General features: G+C 41.0%; 1 long non-coding RNA gene across 1 annotated transcript in view; it reads left to right on the top strand.

Moving 5' to 3' along the window:
• The first annotated feature begins 2,222 nt into the window (after positions 1-2,222).
• LOC125133775 (uncharacterized) overlaps positions 2,223-22,253 on the top strand; it is a 30,700-nt gene continuing 10,669 nt past the window's right edge. The window contains exon 1 of the long non-coding RNA XR_007136506.1: positions 2,223-2,284. This is a non-coding gene — a long non-coding RNA (uncharacterized LOC125133775). The remainder of the gene's footprint in view (positions 2,285-22,253) is intronic.

Here is a 22,253-nt window from a genome sequence, read left to right as displayed (position 1 = left end):
AAGAGAAATCTTAGCCAAAGCCAAGCAACCTGTCCACTCTAGCTACATGCAGATCTGATGGAGAGAATCACTGTCCTCTGAGAGTTGAACAAATACCCCCAGTTTCCCAATAGTCCAGGCAGAGATAAAATTTTGAGCCTGTACACTCTAAGCAGCTCTGTATGTCAGGTAGGAGCCAAAATAATACAAAACCTCACCCTTGAGGATAAGTGGATCTACTAGGGAGTCAAAACTCAAAGATATGACATGACTTCAAGAACAAATAGCAGGAGTTCCCATTGTGGCTCAGTGAAAATGAATTTGACTAGCATCCATGAGAATGAAGGTTTGGTCCCTGGCCCCACTCAGTGGGTTAAGGATCCGGAGTTGCCGTGAGCTATGTGTAGGTTGCAGACATGGCTCAGATCCCGCGTTGCTGTGGCTGTGGTGTAGGCCAGCGGCTATAGCTCCAATTCAACCGCTAGCCTGGGAACCTCCATATGCTGTGGGTGTGGCCGTAAAAAAAAAAAAAAAAAGCAAATAGCAAATAATATATAACTGTGATTCCAGTTAGGACAGATGGACAGTGTGGAGTAGGGGGAGGGCGGTCAAGAAGGAGGCCGGTCAAAGCATTCTCCAATTTATAAGACCTTATTATTGATCATAGTCTCCTTTATTTTACTCTTGTCCCACTCACCTCTGAGAATTGTGTGCTGGTTGTAACCCCATTATAAACTCCAGGGAAGGACTTGCTGGTGAGTCACTATGACCAGACACTCAAACAATAAAGCCAGTGAGGTGTTTTTATGGCTCAGCTTTGCTTTCCTCAGCGATGGCTCCATTTTTAGGCACACAATCCCATGTGATTGACAACCAGGACCTCCAAACTTACATCCTTCTAGTATCAAGAGAAAGAAGGCTTCAAAGCAACACAAGTGCCCATTAACGGTTGATCAGATTAAGAAGACATGGTATATCTACATATATAATGTATATGTTTTATATATATATATATATATATATATATATATATATATGCATACACATATAGAGATGTAGTATATATTTAGAAATGGGCTATTACTCAGCTATAGAAGAGAAAGAAATATTGCCTTTTGCAACAACCTGGATGGACCTAGAGAATATTACACTGAGTGAAATAAGTCAGAGAAAGACAAATATTATATGCTATCACTTACATATGAAATCTAAAATAACAGTACGAATTAATCTACCTATGAAACAGAAACAGACTCCCAGACATAGAACGCAAACTTTAAGGTTACCGAAGGGGAGAGAGAAGGGAGAAGGACAGATGAGGAGTATGCGATTAACAAATACAAACTACCCCACCTACAATTGATAAGCAAAAAAGATGTACGTATTGGGAACTCTACCCAGTGTCCTATCATGGAATTCTAATCGTGGGTATAATCTGCAAAATAAAAACCAAATCACTGTGCTGAACACCTGAAACTGACACAGTGTTGTAAAGCAACCACCCTTCGATAAAAACAGAAAAGAAAAAGAGAAGCCTTCTCCTTTCTGAGAGTTCAAACACAAGCTCTCAAATTGAATCTCTGGACCTAGATGGCCTGGCGTGGGCGGGGTGCCCATAAAAGCCGGGTCAGTACAGTATTCTGACTGACCAGGCTTGAGTCACATAACCTTTCCAGAGGCTGAGAGGAGGGTGGTTTCTCAAGGGTAATAAATATAGGGCTCTTCCTGGAAAAGGATGGCATGGGGGCAGAAATCAGCAGATGGCTCTTTAAGTGCCACCACCTCTGCGTCGCCCTCTCCAAGCCTTCATTAGGGCTTGGTTGGGAGCAGGGGGCGGGATCTGAGGGCAGATCCCAGGTCTCCTCATGCCTGTGGCATTCGACAGGCACATGCAGGTACAGGGCAAGTGTGGAACAAACCTGCTTTTCTCCAGCCAAGATCGGCCAACCTGATGAAAAGGACGATTAATCCAGCTGCCTCCCACTAATCCACCGGCCCATTTGGTAACCATCTGCCCTTCTCATTCCACAAGGCAGCCCAAATTAAAGAGGCCTGTATTTGTTTTTTTGGAAAATGTTAGGATTTTTCAAGTAAACAATAGAAACTTTATAAAGCCATGAGATTTATTGAAACTGCCAAACTGTCTGGACTTGATCAAACTGGTTTATGCTGATTTCAATGTGCACTCCATTCTCTCCGTTCTATTATCATAAACAACAATTTCTATTTATTTATACAGGACCGGAACTTCTCTTTATGTTTTTCATGGAGCATTTCATTTGATCTGCACCAAATCCATGTGTGGGTAAGTACTATTGTACTATTGGCCACCTAAGTGATGAAGGGTTTCCAGAACTCTACTTGGTGCCAGGCAAGTGGTATTTGGAGCCCAGGTCTCCAGATTGAAAACTGTGTTTGTTCTGGTGTAGTCTGTTGTGCCTCGTAAATACCCTCTGGTGTCATTCATCACCAGTACAATGTTAAAAAGAAAGAAAAAGTGAAAGAAACATTTACTCATTATCCACACTGGGGATTTGTGCTCCTTCAGACCTCAACAGCCAAGGTCATCATTATATTGCATTATAATCAATTAGCAAATGTATTGCTTCTGAGGAAAAAAAACGCTGTCCTAAATGCATGGATGGATACATGGATGAATAAGAAATAATCCTCATCCTCAAAAAGCTTGATGCCTAGTTGTGGGGAGTTCCCATTGTGGCTCAGCAGTCACGAACCCGACTAGTATCCATGAGGATGTGGATTCAATCCCCAGCCCTGCTCAGTGGGTTAAGGATCCGACCTTGCTGTGAACTGTGGTGTAGGTTACAGAGGCCTCTCGGATCTGGTGTTGCTGTGGCTGTGTCGTCGTCCGGCAGTTATGGCTCCAGTTGGACCCCTAGCCTGCAAACTTCCATATGCTGCAGGTGAGGCCCTCAAAAAAAAAAAAGGCTTTATGCCTAGTTGTGGATGCAAGCGAGACAAACTTGAGAAAAAAAATATATGCCCTTGTAAACTTTATAAACATTTAGATAGGTAGATAAAAGTTTGATAACAAAATAAATGAAAATGTGGCCCAACACAGCCTATGATAAAAATTCCATACGGATTGTACAGAGGACAAATGAAGAACAAATGACAACTAAAAAAGTCACCTTTTAAAGGCCACCTGTGCCAAATCAAACCTGTTAAAGGACAGCAGATCACTTGACGTTCACTCAGGGTTTTCCCCAAGATTAAGTAAAAACTTGGGTCTTCTTCAAAGTGTCACAGACTCTCCCTTAGGCTGTTCGTGAATAATTAGACATCATTGTTTAAGTCATTAATTAACGACATCTTGGAACTCTTCTCAGATTTGAAAGTGCATGGGCTCGTCTTGACCTTAATAGTTCATCAGAAGCCTCGGGAAGATGTAACACCTTGTTTTCTTCCTTCTCTTTCCCTCATGACTATGCCTAGCAAGAGTCTGTATCCAAAGCAAAAGCTAAATTCTATAAGACTGGTATTGAAATAAATCTAATTTAGCTAATGAGCTCTAAGTACATGGCTGCTTTAACCATGCGGTGTGAAGGGAAAACATTCCCTGAGAGGCTGGCATAGCTCAGAGCTGCATGGGAAGCAAACCATCAATTCAACTACTTCCAATAGCCTGACCCTCATTTGCTTTTTTTATTTTTCACTTTAATTGGCGTACACTTAGAGTGTTGTGTTAGTTTCAGGTGTACAGCACAGTGACTCAGTTATACATATACGTCTAACCATTCTTTTTTCCCATATAGTTGATCACAAACAGTTGAGCCCTGTGCTCCACAGGAGGCCCTTATTAATTATCTATTTCGTACAGTTAAGTGGACATGTTATCCCCATCCTCCTGATTCCTCCCTCCCCCACCCCCACAGTTTCACCTGTGGTAACTGTAAGATTGGTTTTGAAATCTGTGAGTGTTTTTGTTTTATAAATAAGTTCTTCATCTTAAAATTAAATTCTACATAGACCGTCGTTTGCTTTTACCTTGAGCTTTCCACCTAGCACACCGTGGATCATCTTAAAAGAAAGGGAGAGACGAGTAGTTTGGTTGACTGGGGACTTACTCTAGATGCTTGGTGTGGGGAGGTGTCTTTAACCTCTGCAGCCCCTACCCTACCCTTAGAGACATTTCCTTCACGGCTATTTGAACCAAGAAGGGACCTATTTCCCATGGACAGGAAATGCAAACAGACTTGAGCCCCAGGGACTATGGGAAGATGCACCTGAACAGTGCACAGAATAAATAAAGTAATTGGAATCTTTTTATTAAATTCCGTGCTTCAGAAACTTTCATTTTTTTCTCTCCTCCTCTACCCTGTTAAATGCTTCCACTTGTGCCTGTAAGATCTGTGCTGAAACTGCCTTAATAAATTATATCTCTTCTGAGCAATGAGTTGATCCAGCCTTGTTTGGTACATCTGTTATAACACATCACAGCCTCCCATAATTACTCTTTTATTTAATTCTACACATTCTGATTAGCTGTGTCGGTTCCAGGCGAGCACTAGGAGTGTGGTAAGTGCCCTTCATTCAAAAAGAGTTCTTCAGAACAGTGTGAAGTGAAATTAAAGTAATTATTAAGTCATAGAAACTAAACGCAATTCCACCATCGGCAGAAGGGCTGGCGAATAGCTAGCACGCCACAGCAAGACGTGTTCAGGGCTCCTTTCTGCAATAAGTCTCAGTATCTCGTTCTTGGCAGTGACATGCAGTGAGTGAAGAGGCAGGAAAACAGAGGCGAGGACTGCTTAAAGATTTAAAAGGAGGCTTCTCCCAGATGCCAATGGAGAGCAGAGAAGCAGCAGTCTTAGAGCGGAAGTGATGTGTGATGCAGTAGTTGGACAAGCCTGTCTTCTTTAGCTCTTCTCTGTAGTTTCATGACTATTCTGTGGGCTGAGAAGTTTTTAGTACAGAAGAGACAATTAAATTCAAGCTTTTCACCATTGTATCTCTTGCACAGAGTGAGTAATAGGGCATAGGGCAATAGTCTGAAATTAGATTGTAGCAGAACATGTGTATTGACCTTTTCTCAGAGCGGGTCTATTTACTCTATGCTGCAGCTCAACTTGTAGGAACTGCTGTTCTCCTCACCAGAGTAAAGGTTAAGAAATATATGCATCTTAATTCATCTGGAGTTCAACTCTGCCCCAGTCTTCTGCTTACTGTATAGACCAGCATGGATTGGCTTCAAGGAAACTGAGGAGGCAAAACCATGTTGAACTTAGTCCTACATTAGTTTTTCTACTATTAAGTGCAGTGGTCCTCAACGTAGGGAGAGGATCTTTGCATTTCTGACAAATTTGCACAACCTCTTCAGAGGCAGTGTTAGTGATATCTGGGATCTTATCAGAAATGCAGATTTTGAGACCTTATGCCAAACCTCCTGAGTTGGAAACTTTGTAATTCAACAAGCACTACAGGTGATTTTGATGCACACTACTGTTTGAGGACTGTGTCTGTGTCTGTGTGAGTGTGAGAGAGAGAGAACCCTCCAAATGCTTTTAATGTTCAGCCACTGTTTCCTAAAACATGAAATGCAGCAGGTACCACTGGGAACACACAAATATTAAAGATAAGTCACTTTGGGTCGTCTGGAGGATGCGATTTCAAATGGCACTGAAATGTAATTTTAAATAATATTGAATCTCTTAGCATGAGTGTTAATCCTTTTCAACCCTTCTCACTACTCAAGAAGACTCAGGTTAGTACTAATAGGCTCCTGAATATCTCTTTAACACTTGATAATCTCTCTTTTAAATAAAGACATACCAGGACTCAGGCTCGGAACCTTTAGCATTCAGTAGTATCAAGAGAGAATATGATTAATAACATTACATTTTATTTGAGTTATCCTTGTAGGGTGATTTCTACTTATCTCAAATGATACCAGTTTTTATTGTGGTATAAATTTTCCTTTTCAATTAATTCTTTTCTGAAAGGAGAGTAGACCAATTTAAAAAGAAATACTAAGTAAATCATTCAAATAACAGAGTACACATGACTCTTGGGAACTCACTGTAGAACAGAGAAAGAGGGCCATTTCCAGGACAGTACTCCGTCAGTACAGATTAAGCCTAATTTCCAACACCAGCTCAGCTTGTATCTCCCGGCCTTGACCTTCAGAAAGATGACCTAAAGCCTGCGACATTTGCCATCAGTAAAGAAAAATTCCATTCTGGTGACTACACAATTTAGTGACATAGAAAAAGTGACTCATATATTTCAGAACAGTTTCTAATGACAACATTTGAAATCAAAAAGGTTCTAAATTACCCAGACAATAAAATATCAACCAGAATTAATTCCTTAAAATTCAGATTAATTGAATTTGGGATGTTTTTTTTGGGGGGGGGGGGGAACATGTTTTCTAATTTTTATAAAAGTAAATTTTTCAGTGTAGCATTTGGAAAGGAAACAGAAAGAAGAAAACTATCACATCATATATACTTAAGTACCTAAAAGGGACTGTTAAGATTTTAGTTAATTTCCTTCTAGTGTTTTTTTCGTCCATAAGATTGCAGTGCCAATAAACATATAATTCTGTGCATGATATTGTAACTTTTTCTTTTATATTTTAATGAGGATTTTATTGTGTGGATAATAAAAGAATAATTAAATGCCTTTATAATGATTTCTGTATCTATGTTTATGTTATAAAATATCTATCTCAGGTTACTTTTGGCCGCAAATTAAAAAATAACTCAAGTTGGCTAAAACAATAAAGACATTTATCATGTCACAAAGTAGAGCAGACCTTCAGAACTGTGACATTAAGAATCCAGGTTCTTAGGTCTTCCTAGTGTGGGCTCTATCCTCAGCCTGGTAGTAAAAAGGTTCAACAATTTTAGATCAGGACCAGCTTCCCATGGAAGATGAAAATAGTGTCTCCCTCGATCTTTCTTAGGAAAAAAATCTAAGAAATCTGAAATCTAAAACCTTCTGCAGAAGTTCTTCCAACAGACCTCTCACCTCTCATGAGTTGCAGTTGGATCTCATGCCCACTTTTTTTTTTTTGGCCACGCCCACAGCATATGGATGTTTCCAGGCTAGGGATGGAATCTGAGCCACAGCTGTGACCTCTGCCTCAGCTGCAGCAATGCTGGATCCTTAACCCACTGCACCACAGCAGGAACTCCTCATGCCCTCTTCTGACTCAGTCACTCACTGGTTAAGTAAGGAATTCCCTGATTGGCTCCTGCCAAGCTGCTTGGGAGGAATGAAAGTTGGTGAGTCAACCGCCTTTCCCTTCAGAAAAGAAAAGCGGTTGGGAGGACTTTTCAGTATATTGACATAGCAAATAGAGTGGTACAGTGTTTAAAGAAGATATTTAACCTCTCTCAATGGCTAATTGCTTTTACATAGGGCATAAAATCTAACTAGCCTCTGGATAACTTCTAGTTTTCCTCTATGCTTTGGTCCACTGTTCGTCTAGCTTTATTTGCTCACTGTTTCCAAGATATGTGTACATTCTTATCAACCTTTATTCTCCTTTCTTCCATGAACATAGCATTTTCTTCCAGGATGATGTCCTTCTAATCAAGTTTTATTTCAACTGCCCCTCCATAACCAATTCCAGATACTTGTATTTATAGAACACCTCTTAGTTAAACAGCACTTTCCCTCATACATTTGTTGATTTACCTCCTATGGCCATGTCTTACATTTGTCCATCGAACATGTACTCCTCCATGTGTCTTGGTGATGGCACCCTAAATTTCCATGGAGAAACACCCCTACTCCCTGTTTATCCACATGACTCTTTGCTCAACAGAGAATAAGGATCAGACAGCCACAAGAACTATTTCAAGGAGGCGCTTGTGACCCAGTCCAAGTCCATTGGGCTGAATGCCATGACTTTTAGAACCATTTGGAAGAGAGAATTTACTCTTTTTTGTTGTTTTTGTTTCTTCTTTTAATTTTTTTTAAAAGTTTTTTGAGAATTTGCTTTTAGTTGGGATGGCTGGTAAGATTTAAATCTGGAAATCCTGGCAGACGTCTTGCTACCAAAGAGACAGCCTGCCTGGGAATGAAGCCAACCTAAGGTAAAGCATATGTAAATCAAGAGATGAAGAAGACGAGACTACTGCTGAATACCCAGGATCCGGCTATGCCTAAACACAGCACTACCTCTGGGCTTTCAGCTGTGAACTAAAGCATTCCCTTTTTTACTATGCCAGTTTGAATTTGATCCCATCACTTGCAATCAAGACAACCATGGCTAATATGGCTCCTTCATCATTCTAATTCTGTTCATCCTTAAAGGCTTAGTTCAAGTGCAGCTCCTGCAAGAATTTTTCTCTATGCACTCTAAGCTCCAATTTGCTCTCTCTTCTGAACGCCAAGCACCCAACCCATAAACGGTTCCAGCTATTTATAGTCTGTTGTGCCTTTTTTAAAAAATGACTTTTAACCCTAAGTAAAATATTTCAGGTAAAGGCCACGTTTCAGGGGTCTTTTGTATTCATATCAAGACTTATGATAGAGCTTAGCACATAGTAGAGACTCCCTAACTTATTGTATGACTTTTTTTTAATGAACTCAAGATGTTTACTATGCATGGGGCACCTGAGAAGGGACTAAGGGACTATTGGACTTTTCAAATATAATGTGAGTTTTCTGCTATGACCCTGGAGGACACAACTGTTTCAGCCTCTGAGGAAAGTCCTTGAAAAAAACCCTCCCAACCACAGCTGGCATCTATGTAAACTGATGAAACAAAGAAGAAAGATGAAAGCCAAAATGTCACTCAGTAAATGAATAGAGACCAAAGTGGAAGAGGAGCCATCAGGAATGATAGGTCCATGAATTTACTCATACTGAAGCCCACATCGGACAGAGGTAACTCCCTAGCCTTGGTGGCACTGGACCAGAGAAGCCTCCCACAGAATGAAAGAAGCAGAGAAATGATGCTTCCCATGGAGCGCTCACTCCCAAGAGGAATAAAGTCAGATTTGAGCCTACCATAGCCAGTTACTCCCCTCATGTTTACAATCAAATATGTCCCTTTACTTCCGCAAGGAAGGGATGAAGAGAAAACCAGAGGAGCCACATCTCTGGAGTTCCCTCCACCTTGAAGGAGACATCAAAGGCAGAAGGGTGCACCTGTGGGTTCGATGGTTGCTAATGACCTCTTATAATCCTCGTGATAGAAAAGTATCCTCAAAGTGATTTTACGGAAATAGTTCAAGAGAAGGGGTGATACCACGGAGGAGAAGTAGGCACTGTCACTTCATACGAAAAATTCCTCTTCTTTCGTTATTTCATTCCTGGCTTTTTCTCCTTCAGGGTTTGCTTTCCAAATCTTTCTTTCCCATGTTTTTGGGACTAGGCTGAAGTAGAATTTTATGCTTCAAGAAGAGAGTTGATGAATCATGGAAAGTGTAATTGACAAAGAATTGGCATGTTTTTCACTCTTCTTTTTTCTGCATCAGCTGAATAAGATTAGTGTCTTACATGGATTATTTTTTCAATAATAGGGAAGGCTATGTTGGCAACAAAAATTGCAAAACAGCAACATCATAAGCTTGCCTAACCATCCAGTGGAAGAGAATTTTCAACTTGAAAAACGCTCTTGGTCCAGCAAACCAAGAACCTGCGTAACAATTACAACTGAAATCATTAACATTCACTTTTTTCCTGTAGAGAAATCGGATCCTCTAGGATTCTTAAAGGGAAAAGCAGAAACATTAGAAGACCTTACATAATAACCTTTCTGTAAAGCTTGGATGGCACACATAATTTCGTGAGACATTCAAGTCACATGTCATTAATCAGAAATGACAGTCTTTATTCACATATATTTGACTGAAGCTGCATAATTTTAGACTCCAATAGGTCTAGATAAATGACCCTAAGTATTGTACTTTTTCAAATTGACAGTGATTGATGATAGAGTAAAAAACGAATGTTGAAAAGGGACCCTGAGGTAAACATTGAAAATCAGTCGCACTACTTTGGTGGGGAAAAAAGTTTGGGGATTTTCTTCAAGACTCTTTCTCTTTCTTAGTACCTCTACTTCTTTAATTTTCAGTCTCATCATTTGTGCATTGCCAAACACTCCATATTACAACTCAAATCTCAGTGTAAAACTGTGACCAATTTAGTTATGTTTGTTTAAGTAAACAAAAGGGAAGATAATGACTAATAAAAATTCACCCATGCAACAAATATTTCCTGGGCTTATTATGTGTCAGGTGCTGTGCTACATACTAGGGCTTCAGAAACTGAGACAGATATAATTTTAGTTCTTTGGGAGCTCACATTTTAGTAGAGAGAGGCAGGCAATATCCAAGTAAGCAAATAAATAAATGAGATCATTTCAGAGTGCTAAGTTACATGAAGAAAATAAAATAGAGTCATTTAACAGAAAGTGATGTGAGATGAGGAGATGACATTTTGGCTGAATAGGAGCCAGTTTTTCAAAGAGTATATTGTGCAGAGTGAGTAGCAGGTGCAAAGGGCCTGAGGCAGGGACAAGCTTAGCACACAGGAAGATCAGAGAGGAGGCCAGCATGGCTCCTTTAGTGAGTAATATGAGAATGGTAGTAACCCAGGATGGAGAGGTACTCAGGATCCAGATTATATAAAGCCTTTTAAGTCATTATAAAGATTTGAGGTGTTAGGCTATAGAAGATTTTAATAAAGTAGGAGGACGATTCAATCTTACCAAAATAATATCTGTAATCTGTTGGACCCTTATGAGCAAGACATTGAGCCCGATAACACTACATTTCCATTATTGTACAACCTCCTTGCAATGGAAGGGTTACCATTGCCTTTTAAAGATAAGGAAATAAGCTCCAAGATCACAGAGCTAGTGAGTAATGAAGGCAAGATTCATTTTCCAACTTTAGTCCATCTAGTTCCAAAGTCAAACGTTGTCCCCTACCCCACACTGAGCCCCATCATCTGTATTTTCTTATTTTCTCAGAACTATTAAAGGAACTAATACACATATTTACCATGTTGCTCTTAATGAATATATAAGACTGTTTCTTGATTGTGGATAATGGGGAGTGGGGTATTTCATAAGGTCTCTGTGAAATGTTTGTGTGCATTTTTAATCTTTGTTTTGTTTGAGGCTACTTCTTACTAGTTGTTTTGGGGGACTAGCTTTCCTTGATGACCTGAATTTCCACCTCAGGCCTCTGAAGGGCAGGTGTTATCAGCTATTCACTCATTTATTCACTCAAAGATTTACCGAGTGGCTGCTGTGGTTGTAGATAGCTAGAGATACAGTAGTGAATAAAGCAGAAAAATCCCTCTGCTCATGAACCTTACATTCTAGTGGAGGTATTACCTCTGTATCACAATAAAACCAAAGTTATTCCGTCCCAAAGTTTTCCACAGTACCTGGAATCCTCTCTTGATACCATTTCTATTGAGAGAGAGAGAAAGAATATCCCAGGCAATAATAATAACAATGGTAATAATCATAACAGATTTTAAAAACACAAAGAATGTATACATGTATGTGTGACTGGGTCACCTTGCTGAACAGTAGAAAATTGACAGAACACTGTAAACCAGCTATAATGGAAAAAATAAAAATCATTATAAAATTAAAAAAATAAATAAATAAAAACACGAGTAAAATAAAACACAAAACACAATAGCCAAGACACGGAAGCCATCTAAATGTCCATCGACAGAGGAATGGATAAAGAAGATGTGGTACATATGTACAATAGAATATTACTCAGCCATAAAAAAGAATGAAATAATGCCATTTGCAGCAACATGATGGACCTAGAGATTATCATACTAAATTAAATAATCAGACAGTGAAAGATGAACATCATGTGATATCACTTATATGTGGAATCTTTTTTTTTTAAAGAAAGGATGCAAATGAACTTATTTGCAAAAAAGAAGCAGACTCACAGACTAAAAAACTTATGGTTACCAAAGGATACAGGTGTGGGGGAGGGATGGACTGGGGGTTTGGGATTAGCCTATGCACACTGTGGTATGTGGAATGACTGGCCACCGGGGACCTGCAGTATAGAACAGAGAACTCTACCCAATATTCTGTGATCATCTATGTGGGAAAAGAATCTGAAAGAGAATGGATGTGTGTACATGTATAACTGAATCACTTCGTTGTATAGCGGCAATTATCACAACCTTGTAAATCAAATATACTTTAATTAAAACAAAAGTAAATCATGGGTAAAAAATAAATTATCCAGCTAGATAAGTCTTGGAAGTCTTAGTAGAATAAATAGCATTTAAGGCAGAATTCTTGTTGAACGTCTCACTTAACTCATGCAAGGTGGAACATAAAAAGTGCCTTATAGAAGTATAACTAATTCAGCATAAAGTTGGAAAGGGGGAAACTGTATACTTGACACTCTTTGAGGCACTGTGGGACACAGAGAGAAGAAAAAGACATGTTCACTGCCCTCCAACAGCTTAAAAGCTTTGGTGATGGTTATGAATGTTAGTACCTCTGAAATAGGAAAGATTAAATATGTCAGTTCTTATTGTATTAAAAACAAAAAACAAAACCCCCAAAGCTATTAAGTACAGATACCTTGTCGTGACATGGTTTGTAGCCTGCCTCGAAGTGGTCTGGAGTATTTCCTCAGCATGCCCCCAGTCTCTCCTTGTTCCACTATGTTTCAACCTATAAAGTTTTAGGATCCCTGCTCTCTTGCTTTCTTTCACTTTCCCAAATAAAATCTTGCCTACAATTCTCCACTTACTGAAAAAAAAATTTTTTTTTCAACATGCCAAGATGATGTAATTTAGCAGTATCCAACAAAAGGTATAAAAAAAATATTCAAACTTTTGGACCCAAACATTTTGTACATAGGATAAACTGTTGAAGTTTAGTAAAAAGTCCTTCATTGTTATAGTATTTATTAGTGTCATTAACAATAAAAGAACTAGGATTGTCCAACATGGAGGGTTTTTGGGGGGGGTTTTTTTTTGGTCTTTTTTAGGGCTGCACCTGTGGCATATGGAGGTGCCCAGGCAAGGGGTCGAACTGGCCTACGCTGTGGCCAAAGCCACAGCAATGTGGGATCTGCGACCTACACCACAGCTCACGGCAACACCAGATCCTTAACCCACTGGGCAAAGCCAGGGATCGAACCCACAACCTCATGGTTCCTAGTTGGATTCGTTTCCCACTGCGCCACAATGGGAACGCCACCATAGGGAGTATTTTGATAAGGTGTGGAGATGGTGACTGTCATGCTGATGTTATCAATCTTTAAAAGCAAACTCAATCCATATATTTTAAAAATCCCATCAAAAAATATAAAGCAAATTAAAAGAAAAACAACAACAAACATGTCTGTTTTCAAAGTAAGACATGGGATTCTTTCCCATATATGTGATATCTGAAGAGCAAGGTCGAGTCCTCCTTGAAGAGTTCCCCTTGTGGCTCAGTGGGTTAAAGACCCAACATAATGTCCCTAAGGATGCAGGTTCGATCCCCTGGCCTCATTCATTGGGTTAAGGATCTCGCTGTGCTGCAGGCTGCAGCCATAGGTCGTGGATGAGGCTTGGATCCCATGTGGCTGTGGCTGTGGTATCGGCCTGCAGCTGTAGCTCAGATTCTACCCCAGACAGGGAACTTCCATATGCCACAGGTACAGCCATAAAAAGAAAAAAACAAAAAGAGTACACCCTGAGCAGTTTCCAAGGAAGATTTGTTGGCATCTCAGTGGGTGGGGAAGCCTTGGGCTGGGGCAGCTCAAAGAACTTCTCTGCCCTCCAGTAGAAAGAGCCACAGCTTGTGCAAGAAAGTGTGAATCTCAGTCTTGGGGAAGCCCTCTCCCAGATTTATTCCTTCCTGTATGCTTTAGATTTATCTCTGTTCCCTGAAACTAGTTAATAATTATTTTACCTTAAACCATCCCAATTCAAATTACTATATGGCTTCTGCTACCTAACTGGACCCCTGCTAAAACCTATACCATTCACAGCCACATCCCCCCATATCCTGCTAGAGTATCGTATTGTTCACTGGTGTGATAATGGCTATAGAAAATACCAATTCAATTTTGTTTAAGTTTTCCAGGTTTATTTGACCATGAGACCTCTCTAATAGCTGATTACCTGTTACTCAAGTACCTTAAAGTATTCCACAGGACAGTTTCAGAAATGCTGCTTTGGAGATGAGTCACTAATCTAATTAATGTTTCCTAAGAAGATAAAAGTGCTCACAGCCTCCAAAGATACTTATTTCAATTCCACATATGATTGAATATCTAAAATGTTCGGGATAGAGTATCACTGGAAAGCTTACTGATAAAAGGAAATGGAGATGTGAAAGGTGAAGGTGGAAAGTGCCATAGAGAATTTTAGGTGGAAAAAAAGAGAAGAGTGAGCAATGCCTTTTGACTACAGGAGTATCAGGGAAACATTTTTGGAAGCAGGGATATGTGAATTCAATCTTAGGAGATGAGCAGATTTTGATAGAGATGCAGACAATGGATTGAGCAGGAGAGGTAAGCACATGAACCAGGATGAAAAGAGGCATGAGCGTTAGTCTGGACTCATGTACTACAAATGAGGAAACCCAACTCAATGGCTTCAGTTGAAAAGGGAATTTGTTGGCATGCAAACTATCCAATTTATGCCGTAGGCACCTAAATGTACATGCCTACATCATGTCACCGGAGGCAGGCTGACTCTTGCTCCTCTTGGCTTCACTCTCCTTAGGTGCACACCATTTTCACCCCTGGACCGTCTTTCCTAGAGTTCCTGTGATAAACTTAGGTTTGTTCCTGAGCAATCTGAGCGAACCACAAGATTTTTCCTTCCCTAGAGATCTGACTGAGTCACATGCCCATCTCCAGATCTATCCCTGTGACTAATAAGATGTGATAATTGGCCAGGCCTGGTTCATATGTCCATCTTTGGGCCAAGAATGGAGTTGGTAACACCCACATCCCATAGCCACAGGGGAATGAACTGGGATTCTGTTACCCAAGCTACTAGGCAAGCAGAAAACCTTTCAGATTCTACTTCACTATGAATATAGGAAAGAACAGAAGATGGAATGATGCTAAATTTGATTCGGAGGCAGATGATCCCAAAGTTCAGGTTAGTCTTGGGCAGATGTGAAATTATTATTTAACACATGAAAAATAGAAATGTCTTAATTCACCCTAAGGTACACATCACTTTCTCAAAATAGCAACAAAACTGGGCGGGGGTCAGGGGAATCCATAGGCATAATGCTAAAGACAGTTTCACGAAAGCAGAAGAGACATTGAGATGGGAAGCTTTTCAGAATTCATGGCATTGTTTCCACAATGGGTTGGTTGGTTGGTTGGTTGCTTTTTGCCACACCTGCGGCATACGGAAGTTCCCAGGCCAGGACTGAATCCCAGCCCCAAGCTGCAACCTACACCTGCAGCTCTGTTAACACCAGATTCTTTAACTCACTGCATGGAGCCAGGGATGGAACCCACACCTCCAAAGCAACCTGAACCGCTGCAGCTGGATTCTTAACCCACTGTGCCCCAGTGGGAACTCCACTGTGGTATTTTTTGAGCAACTTCGACGACACATTTATAGAGAGGAAAGACTGAAAAAGTAGAACAAGATGACACTGCTTCATGACGGTGGGCTTGTAAAGCTGATATTAGATACTCAGGTGCAATACAAAAATAAGGACAGCAAATATTGCCCCATTTGAATGTTCTTTCTCAATTCCTCATTACCCAGGAGACTCAACATTAGATTAACAAACTAAAGCTGCCACAATGCTGCTGGGCCCTGGTGAGGAGCTGCTAACAAGATGTGAACATGCTTTATAAAATGACCAACTCTTGCTGATATAGAGCCCACTAATTACCTGCCACATAGCTAGCCTGTGTTCTCCCGGCTGGAATTGATAGCAGGCTGTCAGTGTGAAAGAGGACAAAAAGGCAGTTCAGGCTTGAGGACCAAGAAGAAAGGTTTGATGTATTATAGTGGACATTGTTACTCTATATCAAATTATCTTGGTTTGCCAAGAATCATTCTGTCAGGCAAGTATTTTTAGGGAAATCTAGAGTGACTTAGAATCCCAACCACACACCAAATATTGGAGCTATTTTGAGACTTGGCTTTCAAGAACAGAGAAAAGAGAACGTATACCAGTGCTATAGAACTCAATTCAAGGAACAGATACCTTTTTGCACATACTTCTTACTCTGGGACCCTAAAATATGCATGCACACATTCCTGGTGTAAAGAGATTCCTTCTTATAAAAAAAAAATGTCCATTTTGGAAACCTCTGCTTGGTGCATTGCTGTTAATTTGAAGATTACTGATTTGCAAATCTTCTAGTGTTTAAGATGGAGGTTTATCTACAGAGAGATGTCTGGTTGAATGACAAACTAGCCAAGTAACATGACTGCTAGATTTTGGCTCTTTGGCTAGAACAACTGCGTGTGTTTAGCAGACTCGCCTTGCGTTAAGCAGGCAGAAGCTACCTACCAGTGCCTGAGAATTAAGAAACTTTGAATGAAAACAGAACAACCCACTGACAATGAACTCAAGTCAAAGTATTTGACCTGCTGGCCTTTCTTGACCCAGCTGTCAAACAGGGGATCACGGTGCGTTTTTTTTCAGCCACATGTTTATCTCATACATCAATGTTGCATCCAAAGATGACCATTCATTCTCACACAAAGGAGTTATTGACCAAGAGAGCCTGGGGCATTGGCTACTTTCTGAAAATAAAATGATAGGAAACAAAATAAGGCAACGGACACATAATAATAGGTCACAGAGGTCTGCAAAACAGTAGCTACGGTTTGTTCATTTGCTTAAAGGGTCAAAGTCCCTCATTTATTATGTTTTTCTCCTTTCCTGGGCAAATGAATGTAGGGCAGATTATAGTATGGAATCCTCTTCAACCAGCTAGAGGGATTATTTCATTAGCTCATCTACTTCCATATTCGTCAGTAACTTCTTCTTCTTCTGATCTGGCTGGTCCCTCTAGACATGGTATCTTTTCAAATTAATTGCTTTTCTTTGTAAGTAATAAAAACTAACTAACTGGTCGATTTAAAGACAAAAGAGCGTGTATTAGGCTTATTTATGGAATAAAGAGTTGAACATTCACACAACTTGGGGAGAAAGAACCAAGCCTGCTACGGAGATCCCAGGGTGGAAGTTCCTAGACCTTCTCTAACAAGCATTTTCCAAATCAGCCTGATGATAGGAGTCACCTAACAAGAGTGCTTGTTAATCTGGACCTACGAAATCAGAATTTTTCAGGAAGTCGCCTGGAATCTGCGTATTTAACAGAAAAGACTAAGAAACACTGAGAAGTGGAAACATTAATTTCACTCCCTTGGTCCTCAGGCTCTGTTCCAATTGGCAGATTCCAGGAAGGGATAAACCGATTGGCTCACCTGGGGACAGATGTCCCTGATCCTTCACCTATGGCCAGAAGGATAGTGTCAGGGGACCCTGTTCCATGGATCAGGAGATAGTTTTAAAGAGAAATTACAAACAGCAGGGAAACTACCACTAAGTCATTCTATCATAAATGAAATAAACCAAAGCTATGTAGAATTCATTATCAGGTGTTTACAATTCATTTAGAGCTCTGAAATATTATATCAGCAGTTTTTTAAAATTATCAAACGTAGCTGTGCCAGAAAATTGGAGGGAATGTCCCATTTGCAAATCCAGTCTGGACCAGGAGTTTGCACAGAGCAAGTGGAAAGAAGCCCAAGCACAGAGCCTTACAGTGACACATGCAACATCTGGGACATCATTTATGTTATGGGAGGCCAACCCCTCTACTTGATCCCCAGGCCCATATCCTAAAATGTTCCCTGATAGGAATCCATCCCTGTTATGCTATATGGAAAGCATCAAGTCAGTGGACCCAGCCCCAGCATCCCCCTCTTAGCTGGCTTTAAGGGTGTTACCTTCCGTGTCTTTTGCTCTTCCCCCAGGAGGCCCCACAGCAACTGACTTTGCCAGTAATGGCAGCTTTACAGTCTTCTTTGTCCATCGGGTCTTAGTCACAGTGAACATTCAATAGATGGCTTTGCTGCAGGCATACTTTCAAATGCCAGGAAAGCATCTGACAGTATTGGATGTTTGGAGAGCTATTGTGGGGAAGATTAAGTGCGTCCCATGTTCAATCATTTATTCAACAGCCACACAGGGAATGTAGCGAGAAGAGGCAAGTGAGGTCTGGGTGTTTTGGTGGATGTTGCAAAGAAGAATTTCTCTCCTTATCTTACATGTGAAACCAAGGACAAGGAATCTGAACAACAAGCAGGTTATATGGGCTCACTTTGAGGGAAAGATTACTGGAGATGACTTTAGGCAATGTCCTCCCTTAAAAGGCTGGCTGAGAGCAAGAGAGAACACATTCCCAAAGCCACAAAACTGATTATTTTGGCACATACCAAAAGCAAGTGTACCCTTTTCCTGACTCCTACTGGATGCTTTGTGTCAGCCAACTCCCTAAGAATTCCCTTTGTGGAAAGTGTTTTACGTGCACTGCTCGTGCCACCCAGCATGCACTCTTTCCTTTAGGCAACAGTACTCTGGTTTTCTATAGGGGAGCCACCGCTCCCTGTTCTCAGTCCTTTTACTTCTGGAGGAGCTGAATCCATGCTCTCCAGGGATGAAGCGGTGACTTGAGCCTAACTAATCAGAGAAGGACATGACAGTCATCCACCGTGATTGGTTTACGCTCAGGCACAAGACCCAATCGGAACGAACTTAACATGATGAGCTTTTCCTGGGATGGTGAGAGAGTACATCTTCTTTCTGGTGGGAATGCCAGCAGTAAAGATACGGTGAGTTGGTGCTTCCAAGAGTCCATGGATGGAACCTGTGGATGCAGATTGCACAGTAGGTGGCAGAGCAAAGGCACAAAGAAAGTGAGCCCTGATAGCTTGTCTGTGCTCTTGGCACCAGCTGTGCCTGAAGCTAGTCCCTTCGCTGGACTTTTCAGTTACTGAGGCAAACAAATTCCCTTATTTTCCCTTAGTGAATTTGATTTGGGTTTTTATCTCCTGCAATTGAGAGTCCTAATTAAAACAGGAATGAACAGAATAATGCATTTTGTTAATTCTATTTCTTTAAAAACTCTCTATTGAGCACCTGCTGTGGGCTTCTAAAGTAGAAGGCATTGTCCTTCCACCAAAAGTCATTTTGCAGTTAAAGGAAAAGGCAATGTTCATACTTGCACAACCTAGAGAATCACTTCCACTTAAAGCCATAAAAAGGATTAGGTTTTGTACATCAAATGATATGCAAAAGGGTTGAGGCGGTACAAAGAGAAATATCAACATGGAAGGCAAAGGTAGATTTTTTGGGAGGTGAAATAGGCTAGGTTTCTCCCCCTCTTAGCCTGGGCCTGGGGGAAAGGTCTTAAGCTTGGGACAGTGAGAAGGGTCTTGCTCACCTCTGTAACCCTCTTTGGTGCCACTGGGCAATCTAACCAATTCAGCTTCCCCTTCTCATGTGCTCTTTGGTAAGTTAGATTTTGGTAACTATCCCTATGCTCCAGAGGCTGGTTCAGATCAGCTGAAGTCGTCTTGTCATTCCTCTGTAATAACTGCTAGTGAATGCACTATTTTTTTTTTTTTTTAATGAGCACACCCACAACATATGGAAGTTCCCAGGCTAGGGGTCTAATTGGAGCTGCTGCTGCAGGGCTATACCACAGCCACAAATATGCTGGATCCAAGCCATGTCTGGGATCTAGGCTGTGGCTTGCAGCAATGCCAGATCCTTAACCCGCTGAGTGAGGCCAAAGATCAAACCCGCATCCTCACAGAGACAACATTGGGTCCTTAACCTGCTAAGCCACAATGAGAACTCCTGGATGTGCTATTCTTAAACCTTCTTAAACATCTTTTTATGAATTTCATGTGAAAATTATCTAGAAATCCGTCCACCAAAGTCTTTGAGCATGTTTTGTGGACCCGGCAGTTTCTTTGGTGGTGAGGGTATATGAATGGTCATGTGTAAGATATGGCCCCTGTATTCCATGAGATTTAAAATCAGTAGTGACTACACAACAAATTAAATAATTTCTGGGTTCTTATTTGCTATTAACAAGTCACAGTGGTTTGTTTAAGAAGAGGGAGGTCAAAATGTAAGCTCCCTAAAGTCAGGGTTTGCGTTTTAAGCAATTTGTTTCTACTAAGTACAGTACATGGCCTTATAGAAGTATATAGTATATAATTGTGTATTCCACAAAGGTTTGGGGTTTTTCTTGGTTTTTGGTTTCTTTGTTTTTTGTCTTTTTAAGGCCACACCCACCACATACGGAGGTTCCCAGGCTAGGGGTCAGATCGGAGTGTAGGCACCAGCCTACACCACAGCCACAGCAGTGCGGGATCTGAGCTGTGTCTGTGACCTACACCACAGCTCATAACAACGCCAGATCCTTAACCCACTGAGCGAGGCCAGGGATCAAACCTACGTCCTCATGGATACTAGTCGGGTTCCTTAACCATGAAGCCACAATGGGAACTCCCTCAACAAAGTTTCCTGAAGGTTTGCTGAGAATAGTATTTGGATGATACAAGCCAGGAGGATAGGACATGCTCCGTTTCTACTTATAAGATTCCATCATATGGGAAAACATGTCAGCCTGTCATTGAAAGACAGGTCGATTGGTTTGGCTGAACTTCCAAAGCATTTCTGTACATTCACAAGCGAGTGAAAGATGGTTTATGAGGTGCTTAGTTCCTGCATGTTGGACTCCAAAAGCGTTTCTTCTTTCTAACCTTTAACTTTGCCCTCCTCATGAAAAATCCGAAATCAAGGCAAAGATTGGACAAGTTAACTGGAACATAATTGCTTCAGGTAAAGGAAGTCAGAAGTCTTAAAGGGCATGTGACTGTCTCGTGGTTGTGGAAATCTCCCATGTTACACTTGCATACTGTATTCTACCCTTTCACAGCGGAGCCAGCCAGCATGTTTTGGAAGGTCCTTCATTAACCAGGAGTGTTTGGGTAGAGTGAGAATAGGTGTGTTCAGCCTCCCTTGCCATGTGTAGGACATTCTATCATAGCTGTCACCAAGCTGTTTCGTAATTACTTTCATCTATAATTGCCTGGATCTCCTTGCTTCTGCCCTCTTGCCCTGTAATTTATTCTCAATCCATCAGCCAGAAGGATCTGTTTCAAACATAAGTCAGATTGGGTTATTCTACTGCTCAAAATCCTCACTCCCTCTCTCACTCAGAGTCAAAACCCAGGTCCTAATAATGGCCTAGAAGATCCTATACTGGTTATTCGCAGGTGAATAGGATATTAACAAAACCTAGGGAGGCTTAAAATAGACAAAAAACAATGTCTATGCTGCACCCAAACCCAGCCATAGCAGTCGCTGAAGTTATTTATTTTTAAAGGTTCTCCAGATGAACCTTTTGTGTATGTTCAAAATTCGCGGACATCCATGTACACACAACCCAGCCCCCACATCTCACAACCCATGGCCAAAGCTGTTCCTTCCACATCCCCATCCACTTCCCCCATCCTGTATTATTATGGAGCAAATCCCAGACATCATCTCATCCCATCCATAAATATTTCAGTATGTAGCTTGAAAAGTTAAGGACACATTTTTTCCCAACATACATAACCATAATCTCATGATGATATGTCAGGAAAGAAATGAATGCCTATTGTGGTCTCCTGTGAGAAATGAGAATCAGCACCCTTCACGACCTGACTCCCTGCTTCCCATTTGGACTTCATCTGCTTTCTCCTGCGCTCATCTCCCTCCAGCCACCCTGGTGGCCTTGCAGCATCTCAAACATAACAACTATCTAGAGCCTTTACATTTGCTGTTCTCTCTGCCTGGATGCCCTTCCCCCAGTGAACATACATCTCCTCCCACTCTGTGAGGCTTTCCTTAGCTGCTCTATTCATACCTGCAATCTATCCTCTATCCACCCCTCCACACCTTCCCCATCCCGCCTCCCGGCTGCTTTGGTATCCACTGCATTTTAGTAGGTACCCCAATACTTACTGAATGAATAAAACCATATCCCCCATCACATGAGAAAAGGCACCATGTAAACATCTGCTGAACAAATGTGCAAGTGAATGACTCAACTGTACACAAATACCTGTAGGTAATATTAGGCCTACATGTGGACCAATGAGGAGGTGGGATAAAGGATAAGAAGTAAACTGAATAGATAGTTCTGTTTCATCAAGCTTAGAGAAAACCCATAAAATGTGTAAACATGAAAAGGTAAGGATGATTAATAGCTAATGCATTCACAGGGAGCTGTCAGTGGAAGCCA

The sequence above is a fragment of the Phacochoerus africanus genome, chromosome 8 (genome assembly GCF_016906955.1).
Source record: "Phacochoerus africanus isolate WHEZ1 chromosome 8, ROS_Pafr_v1, whole genome shotgun sequence".
NCBI classification, from domain to species: Eukaryota; Metazoa; Chordata; class Mammalia; order Artiodactyla; family Suidae; genus Phacochoerus; species Phacochoerus africanus.
This window is presented reverse-complemented; position numbering and strand designations above follow the sequence as displayed.